The 20,392-nt window shown below is 44.0% G+C and overlaps 1 long non-coding RNA gene across 1 annotated transcript in view; it reads left to right on the forward strand.

Moving 5' to 3' along the window:
• The first annotated feature begins 1,557 nt into the window (after positions 1-1,557).
• LOC138822447 (uncharacterized) overlaps positions 1,558-20,392 on the forward strand; it is a 78,460-nt gene continuing 59,625 nt past the window's right edge. The window contains exons 1-2 of the long non-coding RNA XR_011370463.1: positions 1,558-1,645; positions 14,909-15,033. This is a non-coding gene — a long non-coding RNA (uncharacterized lncRNA). The remainder of the gene's footprint in view (positions 1,646-14,908; positions 15,034-20,392) is intronic.

The following is a 20,392-nucleotide window of genomic DNA, read 5'->3' on the forward strand; positions in this document are numbered from 1 at the left end:
CTCATGCTGGAGGGGAAGGACAGTCATAATGGAAGGGGATGTACAGCCATGAGATAGGTGGAAGGACAGCCATGCTGGAGGGGGAGGACAGCCATACTCGAGGGGGAAGGACAGCCATGCTGGAGGGGGAAGGACAGCCATGCTGGAGGGAGAAGGACAGCCATGCTGGAGGGGGAGGACTGCCATGCTGGAGGAGGATGGACAGCCATGCTGGAGGGAGAAGGACAGCCATGCTGGAGGGGGAGGACAGCCATGCAGGCAGAGGTAGGACAGCCATGCTGCAGGAGGGCAGCCATGCTGGAGGAGGGAAGGACAACCATGCTGGACGAGGATGACAGCCATGCTGGAGGAGGAAGGAGAACCATGCTGGAGCAGGAAAGACAGCCATGCAGGAGGAGGTAGAACAGCCATGCTGGAGGAGGATGGACAACCATGCTGGAGGGGGAAGGACAGCCATGCTGGAGGGGGAAGGACAGCCATTTTGGAGGGGCAAAGACAGCCATGCTGGAGGGGGAAAGACAGCCATGCAGGAGGGGGAAAGACAGCCATGCAGGAGCAGGTAGGACAGCCATGCTGGAGGGGGAAGGACAGCCATGCTGGATGCGGATGGACAGCCATGCTAGAGGAGGAAAGAGAGGCATGCTGGAGGAGGTGGTCAAGTCCATTAGCTAGCTATCTTGGAGATTGATTTGTCTATCATCTATCTATCTATCTATCTATCTATCTATCTATCTATCTATCTATCTATCTATCTATCTATCTATCTATCTATCTATCTATCTATCATCTATCTAGTCTAATTGAGAGTTTGGACTTAAGGGCCTGACTACCATCCTGAACTATTTTTCTCAAACCTAGCTCTCTATTACTTCAGCCACAGCTCTGCCCCTAGCATTTTTAATAGTTAATTGAAAAGAAGAGTCTCATAGACCATTCCAAACTGTGATCCTCATATCTCAGCCTCCTGAGTAGCTAGGATTACAGGTGTGATCCCTGCCACCCAGGGATCTTGAAGATCACTTATCATTCCTTCTTTGGATAACCCAGGGAGTATTAGACAATCTGTGTCACTAAAGTTACCATAGGGTAAATTTCCTGTGTCAACGTCATAGGTAAGGGTCCAAGAAAATATTTGCATTTTCAGCAGTTTTGCTTCCCAGCAGTCAACTGCAATATGACGTTATATAGAAAATTCCAGAAGTACACAATTTATAAGCTTTAAGAAACATCTGTTATGGGATATTGTTGCATTTTTTGTAGCTATTAGTGATTGTAATCTCCAACTGTGCCTATTTTGCAAATTAAACTTTATGTATAGGAAAGCCCAAAGCATGGATAGTGTTTGATTTAATCCATGGCTCCAAGTATCTACTGGAGCCTATGGCATGTATACTATCATTAATACCGAGGAGGGCAGAATGCTCAAGTGTCTGTGTCTTCTAAAGAACTTCATGGGAGATCTTATGCTAATTGCAGAATGCTCAAGTGTCTTTGTCTTCTAAAGAACTTCATGGGAGATCTTATGCTAATTGTAGTCAGCACTATGAGGGGAATATTGAGTTGGAGCTTCAATGAGTTTTCCTCTTGGGCTAGCCTGGAACCACAATCCACTCGATGTTGGCTTCTTCCATACCTAGGATGACAGGTATGAACTCCTGGTTTCCCTGTACAATCCATAAGAAAGTATGCTCTCTGTGAATTCACATAGATATGCAATCACCAAGGATGCATTCCTGACTGCTTTCTAGCATTCTTTCCGGTAATGTCTGGGCTAAGGGCTTGATGTCAAACCTTCAGACTTCCCTGCCTAGAAAATATGGGGGAATTCACAAAACTCAACTGTGCTGATTTCTGCCTCAAGGAAAGGGCTCCTGATGATTTCCTGAAATCAGATTCTTCTTCTAGGATGTCATTTGAGTATATTGAAGACAAACAGGCTGGGAACATATGGCCTGAATTTTCCAAGAAATGCTTGAGTTTTGATATTAAAAGGACATATCCTTCAGAAAGACAATTTGGCCTCTATGAAGCCATACTATTTAAACAAGCCTTCCACAGTCTTTGCCCAAACCCAGAGCCACTGACCTCTTCTATCAGCAGCCTCCCCTCCAATCAGTCCCCCTTCAACTCCCTCGCCAAGTGAAACAGAACCCAGGATCTCCTGAGGAGAAGGGCTGCCAACCCCAGCCTTGGAGCTTTGTTCAAGGACTTCCAGCTGGTGCTCTGAGCCAAGTGTTCCATTTGAGTATAATTTGCCGGACTCTCTCAGTAGATCTGCTTCAGGTTGCTTCAAGAGAGATGGTCATGTGGGAACCACCAGGCTTGGAACAGGATCCCTGCTGTCAACTATTTGCAAAGAACCCCACTTCCTTCTGCTGGGGCCATTCTTCTTCTGACCCTAACAGTCTGCTTGAGGATTGAGAACAACACACACACACACACACACACACACACACACACACACACACACACACACACACACACACACACCTATTGTTAAATTAATAGCACTCCTAAAAATAGTGTGGCAGGTGGTAAGATTCTTGGCTGTTGAGTTCCAGCCAAAATATTAGGCACTTTTCCTCCTGGGGGAGGCACTTGGGAGCCTGTGGTGAGTCAGTGAGAGGGGGCGGTAGCCGAGGGTAAGGGCTGCTGAGATCTCTGCCTGTTGCTGAAGAGAATTAGTCAGTTCTTGGAAAGGCAGGAGAGCTGGGCCTGCCCTGCTGCCCACTCCCAGAGCCTCTTCTTGGCCCTGCAGTGGAGAATTAGTAATCAGATGGAATTCAGTGTATTCTGCTCAATACATAGGCATTCCTGGTCAGGAGCAGCCCACGGTGAGCTTTGGAGAGATGTAGATAGATTTCAGTCAGACAGATTTGTCCCTCAGAGGACTCGTGGCTTCCCTGAATTAGTCCTTAAAAGTGCCTCCATTAAAATGTTTGGAGATTCATGAATTCCTTCTCATTCCTCATGGACCTACAGGAAATGTGGTTACCATATTAGAGCACTTGTCCATCAGCAAAACAGCCATTTAAACTTTCTGAAGTTTTTTTTTTGCTTATGTGGTGCTGAGGAATCGAACCTAGGACCTCATGCATGCAAGACAAGTGCTCTACCACTGAGCCACCTTCCCAATCCCCTTTCTGAAGTTTTTAATGAGTACTAACTCCACTTCTTCCTCCTTCCTCCTGTGGAATCATGTCCCACAGAAAACTTGAGAAATTATAGATGAGTACAAACAGACCAAATTATTTTTATTTTTGGCCAGTCCTGGGGCTTAAACTCAGGGCCTGGGCACTGTCCCTGAGCTTCTTTTGTTCAAGGCTAGCACTCAACCATGTGAGCCACAGTGCCACTTCTGGCGTTTTCTATGTATGTGGTACTGAGGAATTGAACCCAGGGTTTCTTGCATGCTAGGCAAGCACTCTACCACTGAGCCACATTCCCAATACCCAAATTACTTTTTTGTGAGACAAATATAACATCTAATGATTATCTGCAAAGTACGGCACTTGAAGGAGGAAGACAAAGAAGGTGCCCCGGGAGAGAAGTGTTCAGAAGTTTTGACAAGTGAAGAATAGACCTCTAGTGAAGAATATTCCCAGCAAAGAGGAAAGCTTGTGGGGAAACATGAAGTCTAGGGAAGGAAGTTCCCTTCTGGAAGGCAGGCAGGCTTGGGTCTCTGACTGGGGAAGGGAGCTGTAAGAACAACTGAAGAGAGGATGTAGAACAGGCAAGAGCCACAGCTTGAGATTCTTCTACTTAATTGCCGATTGTTTCAATGACAGGTGAATATGAAACTATGGAGAAACAAAGTTTTCTCAGTTCAAGTTCTTCATGTTTCACACAGTATGCCTTCTTCATACACTACATGGTGAACTCTTTTCTAACAGCATTCTTTCTGAGCAACAAAATCTGCTTTCTAAGCAATGAGAGAGGCCCCTGAAGACAAAGAAGTGTGGCTTTTGTTGTTTGGTGATCTTCAATCACAAAGTTACATTTTGGTGCCTGGGACTGGGAAAATAAACTTAGTAGAGATATCTAATGAAGAAAGCAGAGGGTGAGTTAATGGTCCATGTCAGAAATGTTGAAAAATGAGTCGACTGCAGATGAGGATTCAATGGGTGAATTAGAGATTTTGTGTAGGAAAGAATGAAACTGGGGAAATAATCCATTTAAGGGAAGTTTAGTTCTGTGTGCTCTCGCAGATTGAAGTCTTCTAGAAAGAGTTACCAGCTGGATCCAAAAAGGCTAGCATCTTGTTTTAGCTGAAGAACCACTTGTTATGCAATCATGGGCTAGTGGCTTTCTTATAAATCAAAATGAGTTGGGCCAGAGACTCGAAAAACATTTATTCTCCAGTACCTTAGCAATCTTTTAATGTGTCCAAGTACTGAACATTGGGTTAAAAAAAATCAAAATATGGCCAGGAACTGGTTCATGCCTGTAATGCTAGCTACTGTCCCTTAGCTGCTTTTTGCTCAAAGCTAGCATTTTACCACTTGAGCCACAGCACCACTTCTACTTTTTTCTGTTTATGTGGTAGTGAGGAATCAAACCCAGGGCTTCATGCATGCTATGCAGGCACTCTACCCCTAAGGCATATTTCCGTCCCCTTTTTCTAATTACTTTTTAGTTGTTGTATCAAAAGAGTTGCCACTCGACAAAGCAGTTTACCCCTTTCAACATTCTCATCCAACCTTCCCCTGTCATCCCTTCTTTTACATACCTTAATTTTGTAGGATATGTATTGAATCTCCTCTTCTCCTCATTCATCTATCCCTTCCTCTTTGACCTCAACCCACCCCTTTCACTACATACCCATTTCGTGGTGTTTATTTGGTTGAACTTTGACTCTGCCTTTCTAAGGAATTATACTACTTGAGCTCTCCCTTGAATCTACCATAATTCAGTTAGTACATTTTATACACTTGTGTACCACCCAATTTATTTGTAAGTTTATAAGCTAATTCCAGCTTCTACATATGAGAGGAAACATGCAACCTTTGACTCTCTGAGCCTGACTTACTTCACTTAACATAATTTTTTCCAGGTATTTCCATTTCTTTACAAATGGTACAATATAACTCTTTCTAACGGAAAAATAAAATTCCATTGTGTATATAAACCATATTTTCGTGATCCATTTGTGTATTGAGGGTATCTGGGCTGATTCCATACCTTGGTTATGCTGAAATAACATGGTTGTGCTGATGGCTTTACAGTATCCTGGTTTTTAATCTTTTGGATAAATGCTCAGGAACGGGATTGCTGGATCATAGGGTAGTTCTGTGTTTAGTTTTATGAGGAACCTCCATACTGCTTTCCAGATTAATTGAAGTTTACATTTCCACCACCAGTGTATTAGGGTTCCCTTTGCCCACAAATTTTCCAGCATCTGTTATTTTTTGTTTCCTTGATAATGGTCATTCTAACAGGGGTGAGATGGAATTTCAGTGTTGTTTGAATTTGTATTCCCTTTATGGTCAAAGATGTTGAGTATTTTTTCATATGTCTGTTGGCTATTTTTACTTCTCAGAAGTTTCTCTTTAGCTCATTAGCCCATTTATTAATAGAGTTGTTGGTTCTTTAGGGGTTTAATTTTAATCTCTCTGTATATTCTGGATATTAGACCATTATCTGCTGTATAGCTGGCAAAAATCTCCCATTCTGTAAGCTGTTGTTTTTGCTTGTTGGCTCTGACCTTTGCTGTGCAGAAACTTTTTATTTTGATGGTCTCATTTATCAAGTTTTTCTTTGATTTGGTACCTCTGTATTTTTACTCAGAATATTTCTACTTGTGTCAAGGAATCCTAATGTTTCTCCTACTCTTCCTATAATAATTTCATGGTTTCAGGTGTTACATTGAGGTCTTTGAACCATTTTGAATTGATGCTATTGCAAGGTGATAGATAAGGATCCAGTTTCAGTTTTCTGCATGTGGGTACTCAGTTTTCCCAGGATCATTTGATGAAGGGGCTCTCTTCCAGCTTATGTTTATGGCTTTCTTATTGAATATTAGATAGGTATAGGTCTGTGGGTTTGTTTCTGGGTTTGATAACCTGTTTTTTTGTTCCTTAGGCCACTACCAAGCTGTTTTCAATACTGTATCTCTGTAGTAGAATTTGAAGTTTGTTATTGTTGTACTTCCAATACTACTTTTTCTGATCAGGATTGTTTTCACCATTTGGGGGCTTTTGGGCTTCCATAGGAGTTTTCAGATTCTTTTCTTTTCTTTTCCTTTTTGCCAGTCATGGGGCCTGAACTCTGGGCCTGGGCACTGTCCCTCAGCTCTTCAGCTCAAGGCTAGCCATCTACCACTTGAGCCATAGCTCCACTTCCAGCTTTTTCTGCTTAGGTGGTGGTGAGGAATTGAACCTTGGGCCTCATGCATTCAAGGCAAGCACTCTACCACTGAGCCACCTTCCCAGCCCTCAGATTGTTTTCCGTATCTCATGGAAGAATATTAGAGTTTTAATGTTCATGGCATTAATTTGTAGATTGCTTTCTGCAATATTCCCATTTTCACAATATCTTCCCACTTCCTCATTTCTTCTTCAATTTCCTTCAGGTTTTCATAGTTTTCATTGTAGAGATTCTTCACATCCTTGGTTAATTTAATAATATTATTGCAAGTGGAGTTGCTTTCCTGATTTCAGTCTTGATCTTCTCATTGTTGGTGTACAGAAAAGCTACTGATATTCTTAGGTTGATTTTATACCCTGCTACTTTGCAAAAATTTTTAATAAGCCTGAGTTGTTTGGGGGAGGAGTCTAAAGGGACTTTTGCATATAGGATTATATCATCTGCAAATAGGGATAGTTTACCTTCTGAACAATATCCTCACTTAATCCTTCCCTCAGCTGCATAAATGTTATGTTTATTCCTGTTTTTTTATATGATTAGAGCAAGGCTCAGAAAAGGTTTTCCAGGTGCTCGCCACTCCTTGGGTTTGGAGTAGAGTTGGGTCAGTGTAGCTGCAAAGCCCTTGGTCTTTTTCCCCAGTGCCATCATCCTGAAACGAACTTCATCAGGTGTTCTGGTGCCTCTTGAGTAACCAAGGGATTCACTCTCCAAGGTGAAGAGAATTCTACTAATGCAATAGGAGATACAATGGAAGATGCATGAGCTAAGTGTTTTCTAATTGTGCTTTCTAGCCAAGGAGTGGGATATGACACAGAGTCTGCTCTTCCTAGAATGGCTCACAGAGTCCCAGCCATTGCGATTAACCTGTAGTGGATGCCATGATAACCCAGTAAGCTGTCATGCGGTAGGTGCCACTAGCTTATTTTATCAGTATCAAGCAGGGTTGGTTCTACTTCAACTCCCATTCATTCTGGAAACCTCCAACTTAACTCCAGCTTGAAAAACAGTCATGCCAAGATAAAACCATGTGGCTGATTCACATGCAATGTGAAGGGGTTAATGGGTATTTTGGTTGCTGGCTTATCTGAGCGAAGAGATAGATATCACTCACATGGGAAGTAGTCAGCAGAGGCTTCAAGATTCTACAGACTAGATGGTTTAAATGGTGTACATCTTACAAACAAAAGAAAACCATATTCTTCTTTGGACAAGATGAAGGTATCAACAGTCCTGGTTTCTCCTGAGGCCTACCCTCATGTCTCACAGATGGCTAGCTCTTTGCTGTGTCTGCCCACATCCTTTTCTCTATGAACTCACAGTAGATCTCTTTTGTCAAGGATACCAGTTGTATTTAAACACTTGGATTCACTTTTTCTGGGCCTTCTCTCAGTCACACTGGGGTGGGGAAGAAATTGGGGAGACAACAGTTCAGTCTATAACAAGGAAAGTATTCTGATAATGGAATTTTTGTTGCAGAATTATTTAACTAAGAAAATCACAAGGACTGTTTGCAATGAGATGTCACTTAGAAACACTTAGAACAATAGTTCTCAGCTCTATCTATAGAATCATTTAGAGAGCTTCTAAAAATACCAATATCTGGGTTGCCAAGCCAGAACAATAAGAACCTCAGATGTTAGGCAGAATTCTCAAGAGAACACAATCCATAGGATGTGCGCGAATGTGTGTAGCAGAGTGTATGTATGTGTGCATTTATCTAGATACGTAAGTATATGTATACGTGTATATGTATGTATATGTATGTAAATGGGGAGAGCTGTTAAGAAATTGGCTTTGATAATTATGGAGGTTGAAAAGGCTTGCATCTTTTGGCAAATCATCAAGGTAGAACCCCAGGGCAAATCAATGTTATATCATGTTGTATGTTGGGTCTGAAGGCTGCCAGGAAGCAGAATACTTTCTTCCAGGGGAAATTCAGTTAGTTTTTATTTTCCAATCATGTGGCTTGAACTTGGGGTCTGGGATCTGTCTGAGGTTCTCTGTGCTCAAGATTAGTGCTCTACCACTTGAGCCACAGCATCACCTCTAGTTCTTTCTGAGGAATCGAACTTTATGCATGCTTTATGCATGTTAGGCAAGCACTCTACCACTGAGCCACATTCCAAGCCCACCAAGTCATTTTTTTTCTTAAGGTCTTGAACTGATTGTATAAGATCCCCAACTAACATGATAAAGCTGTCTGACTCAAAGTTGACTGACTTTAATGTTCTCCTCATCTAAAAATATCTTCACAAAAACACTGATGCTGATGATGGCCTAGACAAGTTGACACTTAAAATTAGTCCTCATGACTGTGATTCTTCAACAGCAATTCTGGCAATTGCAATAGGAAGTCAGGACTGAGGACTTTTGATCTAGAAGAAGGACTTTAAGAGACAAGAAATCCTTGTAACAGAATTCATATTTATTAGATATTACTTCATAATAGCTCACCCTCCTCTTTGATGAGCTGCTTTCTTCTGCAGTTTGTTAGTTTCCTGTCTTCCATTCAATTATACTTTCTCTGTGGCTATACAATCTAATTTATCAGGTTCCACTGTGGGGACATACTCCTCAGTAGGGAGTAATCAAAAGTGCAGATGCAGCCTGGGCATCCAGTGCTCCCACATTCTCCCAGGTGACTCTGAGAACAACTGTTTGAGACCAACTCAGCTTAGCTTTATGTGAAATTCACCTTCAAAACTGGCTTTGCCTGTCCTGGGAACATAGGATGGTTTATTTGCTTGAGTGGTTTGAGTGTGTGTGTGTGTGTGTGTGTGTGTGTGTGTGTGTGTGTGTGTGTGTGTGTGTGTGTGTGTGTGTGTGTGTGTGTGTGTGTGTAAATGGAGAGAGATGTCACAAACTCTTCCGGACCAACTTCTATGTGGTACCATGTGAACATTCTAGCCACTCCCCCAAGAGAGACAATGCTATAACATTCTGCTGCTGCTTAAGGCAATGACAGTACACATGATGGGAAGAGGCTGACCTTTGATGCCATCTTCACTCAAACCTGGTGACTGATTTCTAGAACAGGAGGAGGAGCCAGGTCCTCGTAAGACAGAGAATTTCCTAAGGTGGAAAAGTAACAGGGAAAGGTGTCCTGGGCCACACGGTGGCTGTTGAAGCCTCAGGAAATAACGGATGACCTAGCACTGCTGAGTCACTGGACTCGTGAGAAGAAGACCTGGAAAGGTGGTTGATATTAGATGGTAAAAACACATTTTGAGAACTAAACTCAGGAGAATTAGAACTTTTTCTATAAATGCTAAGGTGGCTATGAGAGACCACATTTACTGATGACATTTTTTGAAGTACTGGAGTTTGAACTCAAGGCCTATTGCTTGCCAGGCCAGCGTCCTGGGCAACACCTCCAGTCCTTTGTTGCACTGGCTTTGTTTGAGATAGAATCTCACTTCCTGCCTAGACCACATTCCACTTACTTATGTGTCTCAGGAAATTGAGATGACAGGCATGGGCCACCATTCCAGATGTTGGTTGAGAAGGGTTCTTGTGATCTTTGCTCCACAGGCTGGCTGTTACTGACAAATACTAGAAAAAAGTAGAAATTGTTCCAGCCCCCAGGATCAATGAATTCAGCTGCTCAGTGGTATCCTTAAGGACTCTTGGTTCTTTCCATATTTCTTCTAACAGTGTAAGCTAAAGGCACTCCTGGGTCATAGTGTGGGGAAAAGCCATCTTCTATTAAAGTGGGTTGCTTCAAAGTTCCTCTGCTGGCCTCTTGTTGATTTTTCTGCTAAGGAAAAGAGGAACTGCTTTGGGATAGAGAAGGATTTTTTTTGTTGTGGGCCTGAACTCTGGGCTGGGGTGCTGTCTCTCAGCTCTTTAGCTCAAGAAGAGCGCTCTACCACTTGAGCCACAGTGCCACTTCTGGCTTTTTCTGCTTATGTGGTGCTGAGGAATCGAACCCAGGGTTTCATGCATGCAAGGCAAGCACTCTACCACTGAGCCACCTTCCTAGCCCTAGAGAAGGATTTTTGTCCTAACTGGTTGCTCCAAGATGGAGTTAAGACACACATCAGAAAGCATACCTCAGATTGTCCAAAATGTAACAGAGGGTTTGAGTGTGTTTTGTTATTGCTTGTGTACTGTTAATCTTATTTAAAAATCTTTTGGTAGTTAGCTTATATAAATATAACTTCCCCTCTTCAAACTAGCCAATTGTGAGCAGATTGTGAACCTGAGCTTAACTACCAATCAGAGCAGAGAGGCCGGGCCTGCTGCATTAGGGATAAATAGAGGAGCAGCCTGCCTACTCCACGGTACTTGTTTGCCAGACCTTGAGCACCTGGTGCACCTTCCTGAAGAAGTAAATTTTGCCTTGCTGATACATTCTTTGTTTTTGTGTCTATCATTGTGACTCTAGAGGTTCTTGGAGAGCATATTTATAACATAAGTGACCTACATTGGTTCCAAGAGTTTCATTCAGGCACAATTATATGTAAGGATTAATTATCTATCTTTCTTTTAATCATTGAAGGAAATTCTTTCCTAGTGCACCATTGAAGATGTTGTAAGGCTCATAGTAAATGCTGCTGTCCTCCATGCTCTCCTTGAAGTGCATGCCTGCCTGGAAAATGGACAACCAGTGAGTTCCAAGCTGACAAATAAAGATGTGTTCTACCACAAATTCACAAATAAGCCAGGGATTCACAAACGTGAAGCTTATGTCTTATCATGTTAGAAGAGACTGGAATAAGTCTCTTGGAATAATCGAAGTGCTGTTTCTAGGGTGATAGACTCAGGATAGAGTCTAGGAGGTATTTTGTATTATGGGTCACTTTTGGGTTGTTACTTCAGTTTAAAGGAATACCATATTGATAGCTGGATAAAGGAGAAACGAATGTGTTGGGAGATTGGTCCCCATAGGGATCATAGACAAGAGGTGACATGTTCCCTATGGCTCCCCCATAGGATGCGTTGAGAAAGGCGGAGAGATGCAAGGCACAATAAATTACCACTTTTGGATCTGTCAGAACCTTGAACACCTCTATCTTGGTCTTCTCTTTTGTCTTGGAATCATGCTGGGTGCTAGAGATTGAATAGAAAAGTGTGTTTGTCAGGGAACTCAATTCCTGTCCCCAAATTCTTTGTACTTTGACTCATTGGGAAGCTCTTTATCAATTCTTTGACAAAAAAAGCCTTCCAGCCACTTTGACTTGGGGAGCTGAGTGGACTTCAGAGTAAGCAACCCCAGCTAAGTGTCTTGTCAATGTGTTTCCCTCTTCTCCCTCCCCAACTGCCCACCCAGGTTAACCATCACCTTGTTCTGTTTCAGCTTGAAGAAACACAGAAAACCATCCCGGGACACTGAGCAGTGGTGTGGGCATGCTTTGTCTTGGAAGTTGTCAGTTCTCAGCCTTGCTCTTATCAGTCCCAGTCCAGCTGCTCACCGGTCCCTGCACCTTCTCAGGGTGTTTAGGAAATCTAAATGCTTGCTGTCCTGTGATGCTTCCTCATTCCATCCCCACTGTCAGCTCACTGGATGAGGCAGAGAGAATCCCAGAAAGCCACAGTGAAACAGGACTTCAAAGACATTTATAAATGCCATTCCTAAACAAACAAGTGAGATCCCAATGGGAGGGGAAAGCAGAGATTTAGAGGTGGAACTCAGGTCTTCCATTTCCAGCTCATATCCTTTTCATACATCGTAGGCATTTTTTTCCCTATCTGAATTTAATATCTAGGCTTTCTGTGTTTATCCTTCTTGCTAAGTGTTCCATTTTACATTTTTTCCCCACCATGAGCCCATTTGCAATAATTTAGTCTTTAAAATTGTAGCAGACTAAATCTCTTTTCCCAGAATGCACTGCATACTTTGTAGTGAGCTGGTCTAGGTTTATCTTATTTCTTCAGCAACTTTCCATTGATTCACTCATCTTTAAGAGTTTTATTGTTCTCGTCTTCAATGAGCTCATGCGTTGAATTGCTTCATCATTTCAGATACTAAAAGTTTAATTTCAGAAGTTTGCAAGGCATGTCCGATTCTCTAACTTCTGGCAACATCTGCTGTAGGCATGCCTCTGGGCAAGTCATTCTTTCTTCATTCATTTCCCCAGCTCCATTTCTAGCCACAGTCAATTAAGGTTTATGGAGCAGGCTCCAGCCTAGATGCTTTATAAGAATGACATCATTTACACCTGACAAGAATTCAATGCGCTAGATATTATTATCCCCACTTTCCAAGAGAAGAAACTGAGGGAAGGAAGAGGAGGTAACCTTGGGCAAGAAAGCAGTGGAGCAGTTTAGCAGCCACAATGTGAACAAAGGTTTCCTGCACCGTGCTTCCAACACCTCAGGCTACTGTGTCACTTAGATTCAATAGGAGACCTTCTACTTGATTACTTGATCTTGAATGATAGGTGAAATGACCATTTTATTCCCTTTTTTCTGGTGATAGGCTGTGTGATGATAGGCTGACTGCTAGCATTATACATCGACCGACAGCTCACCCCAGTTCCCATATCCTGTGGATAACTTAGAGACCAGCTATTAAAACTCTTTCTTTCACATGAGGATGGCAAGGCCTGACAAGTAGAAGATCTTGCTCATGAATTTGGGATATGAAGGTGGCTGTCGCTGAGCTAAAAGGATTCTCCTCAGCCTCCCACACAGTGTCTGATCAGGGAGACAGGCAAGCACACCCAGCAGTGTCTCTGGGTGTCTGGAAGGAAGAGAGAGCTGTGGGGTCAGGGTGGATAGCAGGAGGGTGGCTTGAATGTGAGGAGGCAGGATCTGTGAGCCTGGCAGTGTGGACCAGATTAGTGATATGTGAACCCCACATGAGTCAGCCTCTGTCCCAGGTAATGAGAATCCAGTGAGATGTTAGCTTACTTAAGGAGACACAGGAAGGATTCATCACTGATCTGTCTATTTTGAGAGATAAAAGAAAGCTTGAAAGAGAGGGATATGTGAAAAGTATTCCAGCTGAGTGAGTGTGATAGGAAATGAAGGTTTTCCTTCACAAACGAAGCATAAAAATCAAGTGAATTTGATTTCTCATGTCTCAGGATTGAAAGTGAGGTGCTGGGCACTGAGGTTGGGAGGTCTTGGACCCTGGATTGTAATATACAGATCTTGCCATCTAGAACATGAGGGAGCTGGGCAGAGATGTGCTTCTGTGTTTATTGTTGCTAAGGAGAACTGGGCTTTAAGTACAAGTTCTGGGGTGAGGCATGGGGATTTTCATCTAGTCCCTGAACCTGTGAAGGGAAACAATGATAAAGAGCCTTCTGCTGTCCCTAGCAGACATCTCTTCCTGGTTACTTGCAGGAGATACTGTGTTGAGCAGCAAATCATGTTCAGGAGAAGACAGAACTGACAGTGTGCTACATTTGATGAGATAGGATGTAGGGCTGATCTGTGTGCTTCTGACTTCAGTGATATTCTAGACAGTGGGAGGAAAGGCAGGTGTGAGCAGAGAGATGCTATCCAAGGTCCAAGAAAAATCCAATCCAGTCGCTCCCTCACTGTATCCTCCAATTGGCCTCCCTTCCAGGCCTCTTGTTCAGCTGGACACCAAACAGAAAAGAGGTATTGGACCCTGTGGGAAGATTTTCCTTTGGTATCTTTGGTATTCCTGAATTGCTGGATCCCTCTGTTCCTCCCCTCCCATTTATGAAATCAGCTCTGCTTTCAGTCAACCCAGACTTCCCAAGGCATCATTCTGTCTGTTCTCTTGTCTGTGCCCACCCTGGGCTTTCCTCCATTTTTTGGTGCTTTGCCTATGGCAATTTCTGTGCTGTGTGGAATTTCTTCTTGGTGGAACCACTGTGAGCAAACATTTCACACAACCTTCTGGGCTGGCCTCCTCCTATAGGGGGCACTCACTTTGCCCCACTCAGACTCGTTTAGGGGGCCTGCAGGTCACCCTGAGGACCATGTTACCATGTTATCATAGTTTCTCACATCTCATTCCCTGCTCAGCCTAGAAAAAAACATCAATGACTTCGCACTCGTTCAAAGCAGTAGTCCTCAAAGTGTCTTCTGAGGTATATTAGTTGAAAGCGAGTCGAATGAAGATTCAAAGCCCTTTATAAATATTTGTTGAGCTCCTCATAAGTGCTAGGTCCTGGTAAATTGTAGGGATATGGTGATGAACAAATTAAATACATCTGATGACTTCAGGATGTTTATCATTGTCACAGAAGGCATGGAGTAATTAACCTGTACAAAGAATTTGGAAGAAGAGTGAAGGATGTTAGAGAAATTAAAAGGAGGAAGTGGGTGTAGCAAAGGTATTCTGAAAAAATCAGCAGAAATTCAGACCTGAGATGCAAAGTGGGGTGCATTTAATTTAATCAGGAATAGAGGCAACAGTGGCAGGTGGTAGATACCATATGTGTCAAGGTTTGTATCACTGGAAACATCAGGGCATGTTTAAGGGTCAGAGGGAGATGGCTTGGCTGGAGAAGAAGTAGCATTTTCAAAGGGTGATCTTGGAGTGTATTTTCCAGAATCATGTGGAATACATAACTAAAGTCAAATGCCTGACCTTCACCCTACCTGTGCTCTCTCTTAGAACCTGCCACCACCATGTAATAAAAGCCAGCCTGCTGCAGAATGGAAGACCACTTAGAGAAGGACCCAGCTGTTTCTCTGAGGCCATTTTAGCCCAATCTCCAGCAGCCAGCCCCTGACATGTAGGTGAGTCCAGCTAAGATCATCCATGCTTCTTTCTTTACCTACAGCTTACCTTAGATAAATTAGTTAAGTCCAGAGTTGAGTAAAAGCCCAAGGTCCTGAGAGAGAGAAAAGCAGAGACACAGAGAGAGAGAGACAGGGAGAGAGAGAGAGAGATATGAATGTGGAGGAGGATTCTGTGCATAGAATGGGAAGAGATCAATTCCAATGTGACTTGTGAAGTGATGATGTGGATTTGGACCTTTATCCTGAGAGTTATTTGAAGTTCTTGCAATGCTTCATGCATATGGTTGAGTTTGTGTTATGAAAAGGCTGACTTGTGGCGAGTGAGTGGCCAGGGCAGGGATTAGAAGGAACCACGGTAATCTGCAAGTTTTCTTTTCTTTTCAATGTGCACATTGAGCTCCAACTTGGAGGAATAAGGGCCAGTGCTTCTCATCACATCTCAAGAGACCCAGAAAGTGATGGATTTTGACAAGCATCATGACAGAAGTCCATATACAGAGGCTCATGTGACTGACAGAGGCCCACATGACTAGGTCCATATGACAGAGATCTACATGAAAGAGGTTCCACGTAACCTGGTAGCAAGCCCAGACTGGAGGAGAAGTGAGGGATTTGTTTAACTGGTGCCAGTGTGGGATGCCGAAAAGGTGGCATGGCTTCTTAGGATGAGGTCAGAGCAAAAGTGAAATGAGATGCTGTTGAAGTGTAGCACCTACTGTGGGAATCCAAGGAAAGATGATGGAAAAGCAAGAAGAGGCTGGGACATGGAGGTTCTTCTTGGTACCAGTTGAGGCCACCCACAGGCAAAGCCCAGTGGGGGCTGAAGTCTAGGGAGTCCTGGACCCGATATCGGGATGAGCTGGTAAATGGAAGGGCCGCAGTTTATCAGGGCAGAGCTCTGTCTGGGCAATGTGTTGCACATCCATGGGACTTCTTAGCAGAGACAGAACTACCTGCTAACTTGGAGGCTGGTGGGCAGGACAGAGAAGGCACTGGGAGCCAGACAATCCCCTGGAGTTTCAGACTTGGACTCCTAGAGGAGTCCTGGGACTTAGCTACTCCCAGTTGGCTTGTGGAAGCCAGCAGGCGGAGGAGGCAGGAAGAGAACGTTTTGCCTCAGCAGCCCCCTCTTTCCTGGAGTGTTTGTATCCTCTGCTGCCGGTCTCCAGCTGTCTGTCTAGACAGAGCACAGATTGGACCTGTGAGGTACCGAACATTGTGATCTGGGCCCACTCGCTCTCGGCTGACTGGAGAGTGAGCGTCCGGGAAGAGAATCCATGCTGGGAGCAAGGAGCCTCCATTCTACAAACCCCGGATGTGTCTGCTCCTCTCCGAATATGTACAGACTCCAGCCTGTGCAGAAGACATGCCCTTCTCAGGTTCCTGCACAAAGAGACCTGATAGGCACAGGGCCTTGGGACTGCCTCCCTCTCCTGCCCCAACTTCCCTGAAAATCAACTCTTTGAAGAGTGAATGTCACATGTGTGAGACTTGGACGCTCATGTCTCCTCTCAGGATTCCACTGGCCTCTCGTGACAACCTGTGCCACAGACATTATGAGGTGATAACTAGGGGGGGAAATGGAACGTTGAGAAGTATAGAAACCTGAGCCACATTGCTGTGGCTCTGGTGGAGCCAGGATCAGAACTCAGAACTACTGAAGTCTGTACCCCGCACTCGATGACTCTGCTGGACTTCTGTTTTTAGATGAGGAGAGAAGGAGCAGAGAAACAGCTTTGCTCAGACCTAGAGTAGACGAGTTTTCAGTGGAGACTCTAGACTCTGTTCTCTTCTCCTTCTGGGTGGCCTGTGTTTCAGTCCTTGCCCAAGTCACTGTTCCAGGACCTTCTCATGTGGCCTGGGAGGCATGAAGCTCAGAGGACACACCGGGCAGCTATGGAGAGCTAATGCTCAGAGGACACACCGGGCAGCTGTGGAGATCTGGGTCTGGCAGTTCTCAGCAAGGGCAGCATGGGCTCTGTGACAACCTACTGTCTCAGACAGCCGGTTGCGATGTCCAGGGCACTGTGTGTAAGTAAACTCTGGACTCCACAACAGACAGTCCCATTGGAAGCCATAGGGTCACTGTGATCATTTGATAGAGACTTTCTCTTCATTTCCCTCTCTTCTGCTGAATCTTGTGGGGACCACTAGCTCAGGTTTTCCATGATACCCATTGAAGGGGGCTTGCCTTTCAATATGCTAGCCCCACACTGGCTTGAATTAATAACAGAGATCTCTTTTCCTTTTTTAAAATGTACAGAGTAAATGCAGGCAAAGTGCTTCTTCCCAGGGCTCTCTAGTTAATGAGAATTTTTGTCCTTTCTCCAGAACTCTTGCCCCTGCACCTTGCCTAGAAGGATTATATTCAAATGATTGCACGTTCGGTTCCCTTCACCTTTTCTGCAGCACTGTAGGCCCATGATGTGTTGACATCTTTCTCTGTCCCTCTGACCACTCAGCTCCCTGAAGTTTAGGGGCCCAAGAATCAAGGCAGGAAAAAGGGAATGCAGTGAAAAAGGAAGACTTAAGATCCTTCTTCCACAATTCAAGATCTGGTGGAAACACTAACACAGGGGCACAGAGGGGGCTGGTCCTAAGTGGAGAAGAGGTGGCTGCATCTGAGTTCTACCATCTCCATCTATGAAACAGGAGCATGACCCTTAATTTGCCAGCTGTGCATTGATTTTTCAACCATGCATGTCATTCTGGGTCATGCTAGATGATCTCTAAGGGAATGTTCCAGTCTGGAACAGAGCATCTAGTTCAGATCCTTTATTCTGCAGAGGAGAAGAAGCTTTGGGAAGACAAAGGAAAGGCATCTTGTTCATATGATGAGTGGGTTGTGTCTCTAGATACCTGGCCTGGTGGGCTTTTTATTAGTCCATGCCTCTTCCTCTCATGCTTGACTAATGAGGCAGACTCTTCGTACTCACAGGCAGATGGTTGAGGGGCTGAATCAACCATCTGTAAGACTGGGCTCCACTTCTGCTGGGCTGCTGTGTCCCATGACTGAAGAACACTGTCATGAATGCAACCCTCCATCACAGGATGCCTGTCATTCTCAAGTGACTCTCACACAGTTCGTGATGAAATAGCTTTCTCCATGCGCAGGCACTTCATGGACACTAGAGAGCTACTTCGGGCATTATCAAATGGTGGAGCTGGTCATGGTATAATTCAAAGGCAGCACGGCAGGCAGAGGTGTGGCACACTGGATTCCAACACAGTGGATATCAAAGGATGAGAAAGGCTAGTATGTTATACATTTGTTTTCAGAACAGAATATCGCCCCTCAGGACCCAGATGCTTGGTTCTTGGTTACATATGATAATGACACATAGGACACCTTGGGGAGTGGGGAGATAAATTTACCAATTTATCTTCTGGGCCTTGAAGAAAATTGTGAACTAAACCTACAATAGGTTTTGTTAGCCTGACACACTTCACTCCCCAGATTGGCAGACAAAGGGTCCTTTTGGAGCAGGTGGCTGATAACCAGCTCCCTCCTTCTTACCTTCAAGTCACATTCCATGTGGTTAGTCACAGCCATAAATGGTAACAGCATTACTCTTATCTACTACTTGGGCACCTGCCACAAGTTTTAGCCCACCATAATGAAATCCTCTGCTCACATGTCTGGCATGAATTCCCTGCCCTTAACTCCCCTAGGTTATAAAATCTCCCCTAAACAAAGACAGACACTATTTCTCCGTCTCCCATGAGGGAAGTGGCCTTGTCTGTCCCTGCTGACAATGAACTCCTTTTACTGTGCATGACTGTGTCTGTGTGTTATTCTGGATTGCTTTCAACTTTGATCTCCAAATTTGACTCAGACAAACACACTAGGCTGTCTTCCTTGGAACTGGAGGCCAGCAAGTCACCGGACATCAAGATCTGATGATATGTGGCAGGGAGGATCCTGGCCATGCAGCAGCTTTGTGCCAGGATGCCAGAGGTGGCTCCCTGTTCTGGAGTGACTCTGTGCTCTTGAGTTATGGCTTGAGCGTCACTGTCACACAGAAATTTGTTTTCCCACTCTGTTTCCTTCTTTGTCCATAGGTACGGATGCCATTCTTTCATTTATGGATGTTATCTTCTTTATTTTCAAGCCCCAATTCAGATCTCCACACCCCAGACTTACAAGCATCACCATCAATCTCAGTTCTTGATTCAGTCACAGACCTCTAAGTGAGGATGTCTTTAACTGAACTCAGCTCCCTGCTCCCAAAACATACATCTCTATAGATTTCTGTATCCCAATGGGTGCCAATATCTGCACTGATATCAGAATCTTCTCTGATAATAATTAACTGTATGATAAGAATCAGTGTGTATCATTCAATTTCCTGCCTCAACTCTTTCTACTGCCAACGCATTTGTTTCCTATCACCAGAGTGACTTCTGTCTATGGCCCTCTCTGTTGAATATTTTTCCTTTTATTTATTATTGTAGGGAACATTGTTCTCATTGATAATTACCCCCAAAGGTAGCCATGAATACTATTTTGCAGATGGGCTTCTATAGTTCGTTTGTCTATGAAAAGTTTGTGTTTCACAAACTTAAGCCTCCAAAGCATGTATTAATGGCATTTGGAAGTGAGGCATTGGGACAGTAATCAGGAATAGATGAGGTAATGTGGGTGGGGCCCCTGTTGTGGGATTAGTGGCTTTAGAAGAAGAGGTGAGGCTTGAGCTGGCAAACTTGCTTCCTATCTGCCTGAGAGATCTTTCATCACCATCGGATGCAGCAAGAAGACCCTCAGCAGATGCTAAACCCTTCAACCCAAGACTTCCCACATTCTAGAGCTATAAGAAATAAGTAACTTACCCTGCTGTCTTAGGACAACAGGAAATGGATTAAAGCATGGAGAAACAACAGTTTAACTTTTCCCATGTCACCCAGCTGAGCAACACAGATGCAGGGATCTAAGCCCAGTAAGTCTATTTCCAAAGACTGCTCAAGGCCACAAGGTCACAGTTACTGGTGAGTTGTGTTCCTGCCACCCCTCAGATGCACAGATGGAAGCATGTGGCCACTTTAGGAGATTCTTCTTGAAAGATGTGACTAAGTGAAAATGAGATATTTGTAATGGAGCTCTTTGTGTTCCTTCTTAGAAGAGGAAGTGTTCCTGCATGTATAGAGGAAGGATTCGTGAGGATGACCAGGAGCAGTGAGTTGTGTCAAGGCAAGAGTGCTCAGAACACACTGAACCTGACACATCTTGAACATGGGCTTCCAGCCTCAAAACTGTGAGAAAACAAATGTCTTTGTTGGGCCAAGCATGCTGGTACGTGGTTGTAGTTTGAGCTACTGGAAGGAAAAATTAGGAGGATAGGGATTTGAGGCTAGACTG

The sequence above is a fragment of the Dipodomys merriami genome, unplaced genomic scaffold, assembly GCF_024711535.1.
Source record: "Dipodomys merriami isolate MVZ:Mamm:240054 unplaced genomic scaffold, mDipMer1.0.p SCAF_110, whole genome shotgun sequence".
NCBI lineage: Eukaryota > Metazoa > Chordata > Mammalia > Rodentia > Heteromyidae > Dipodomys > Dipodomys merriami.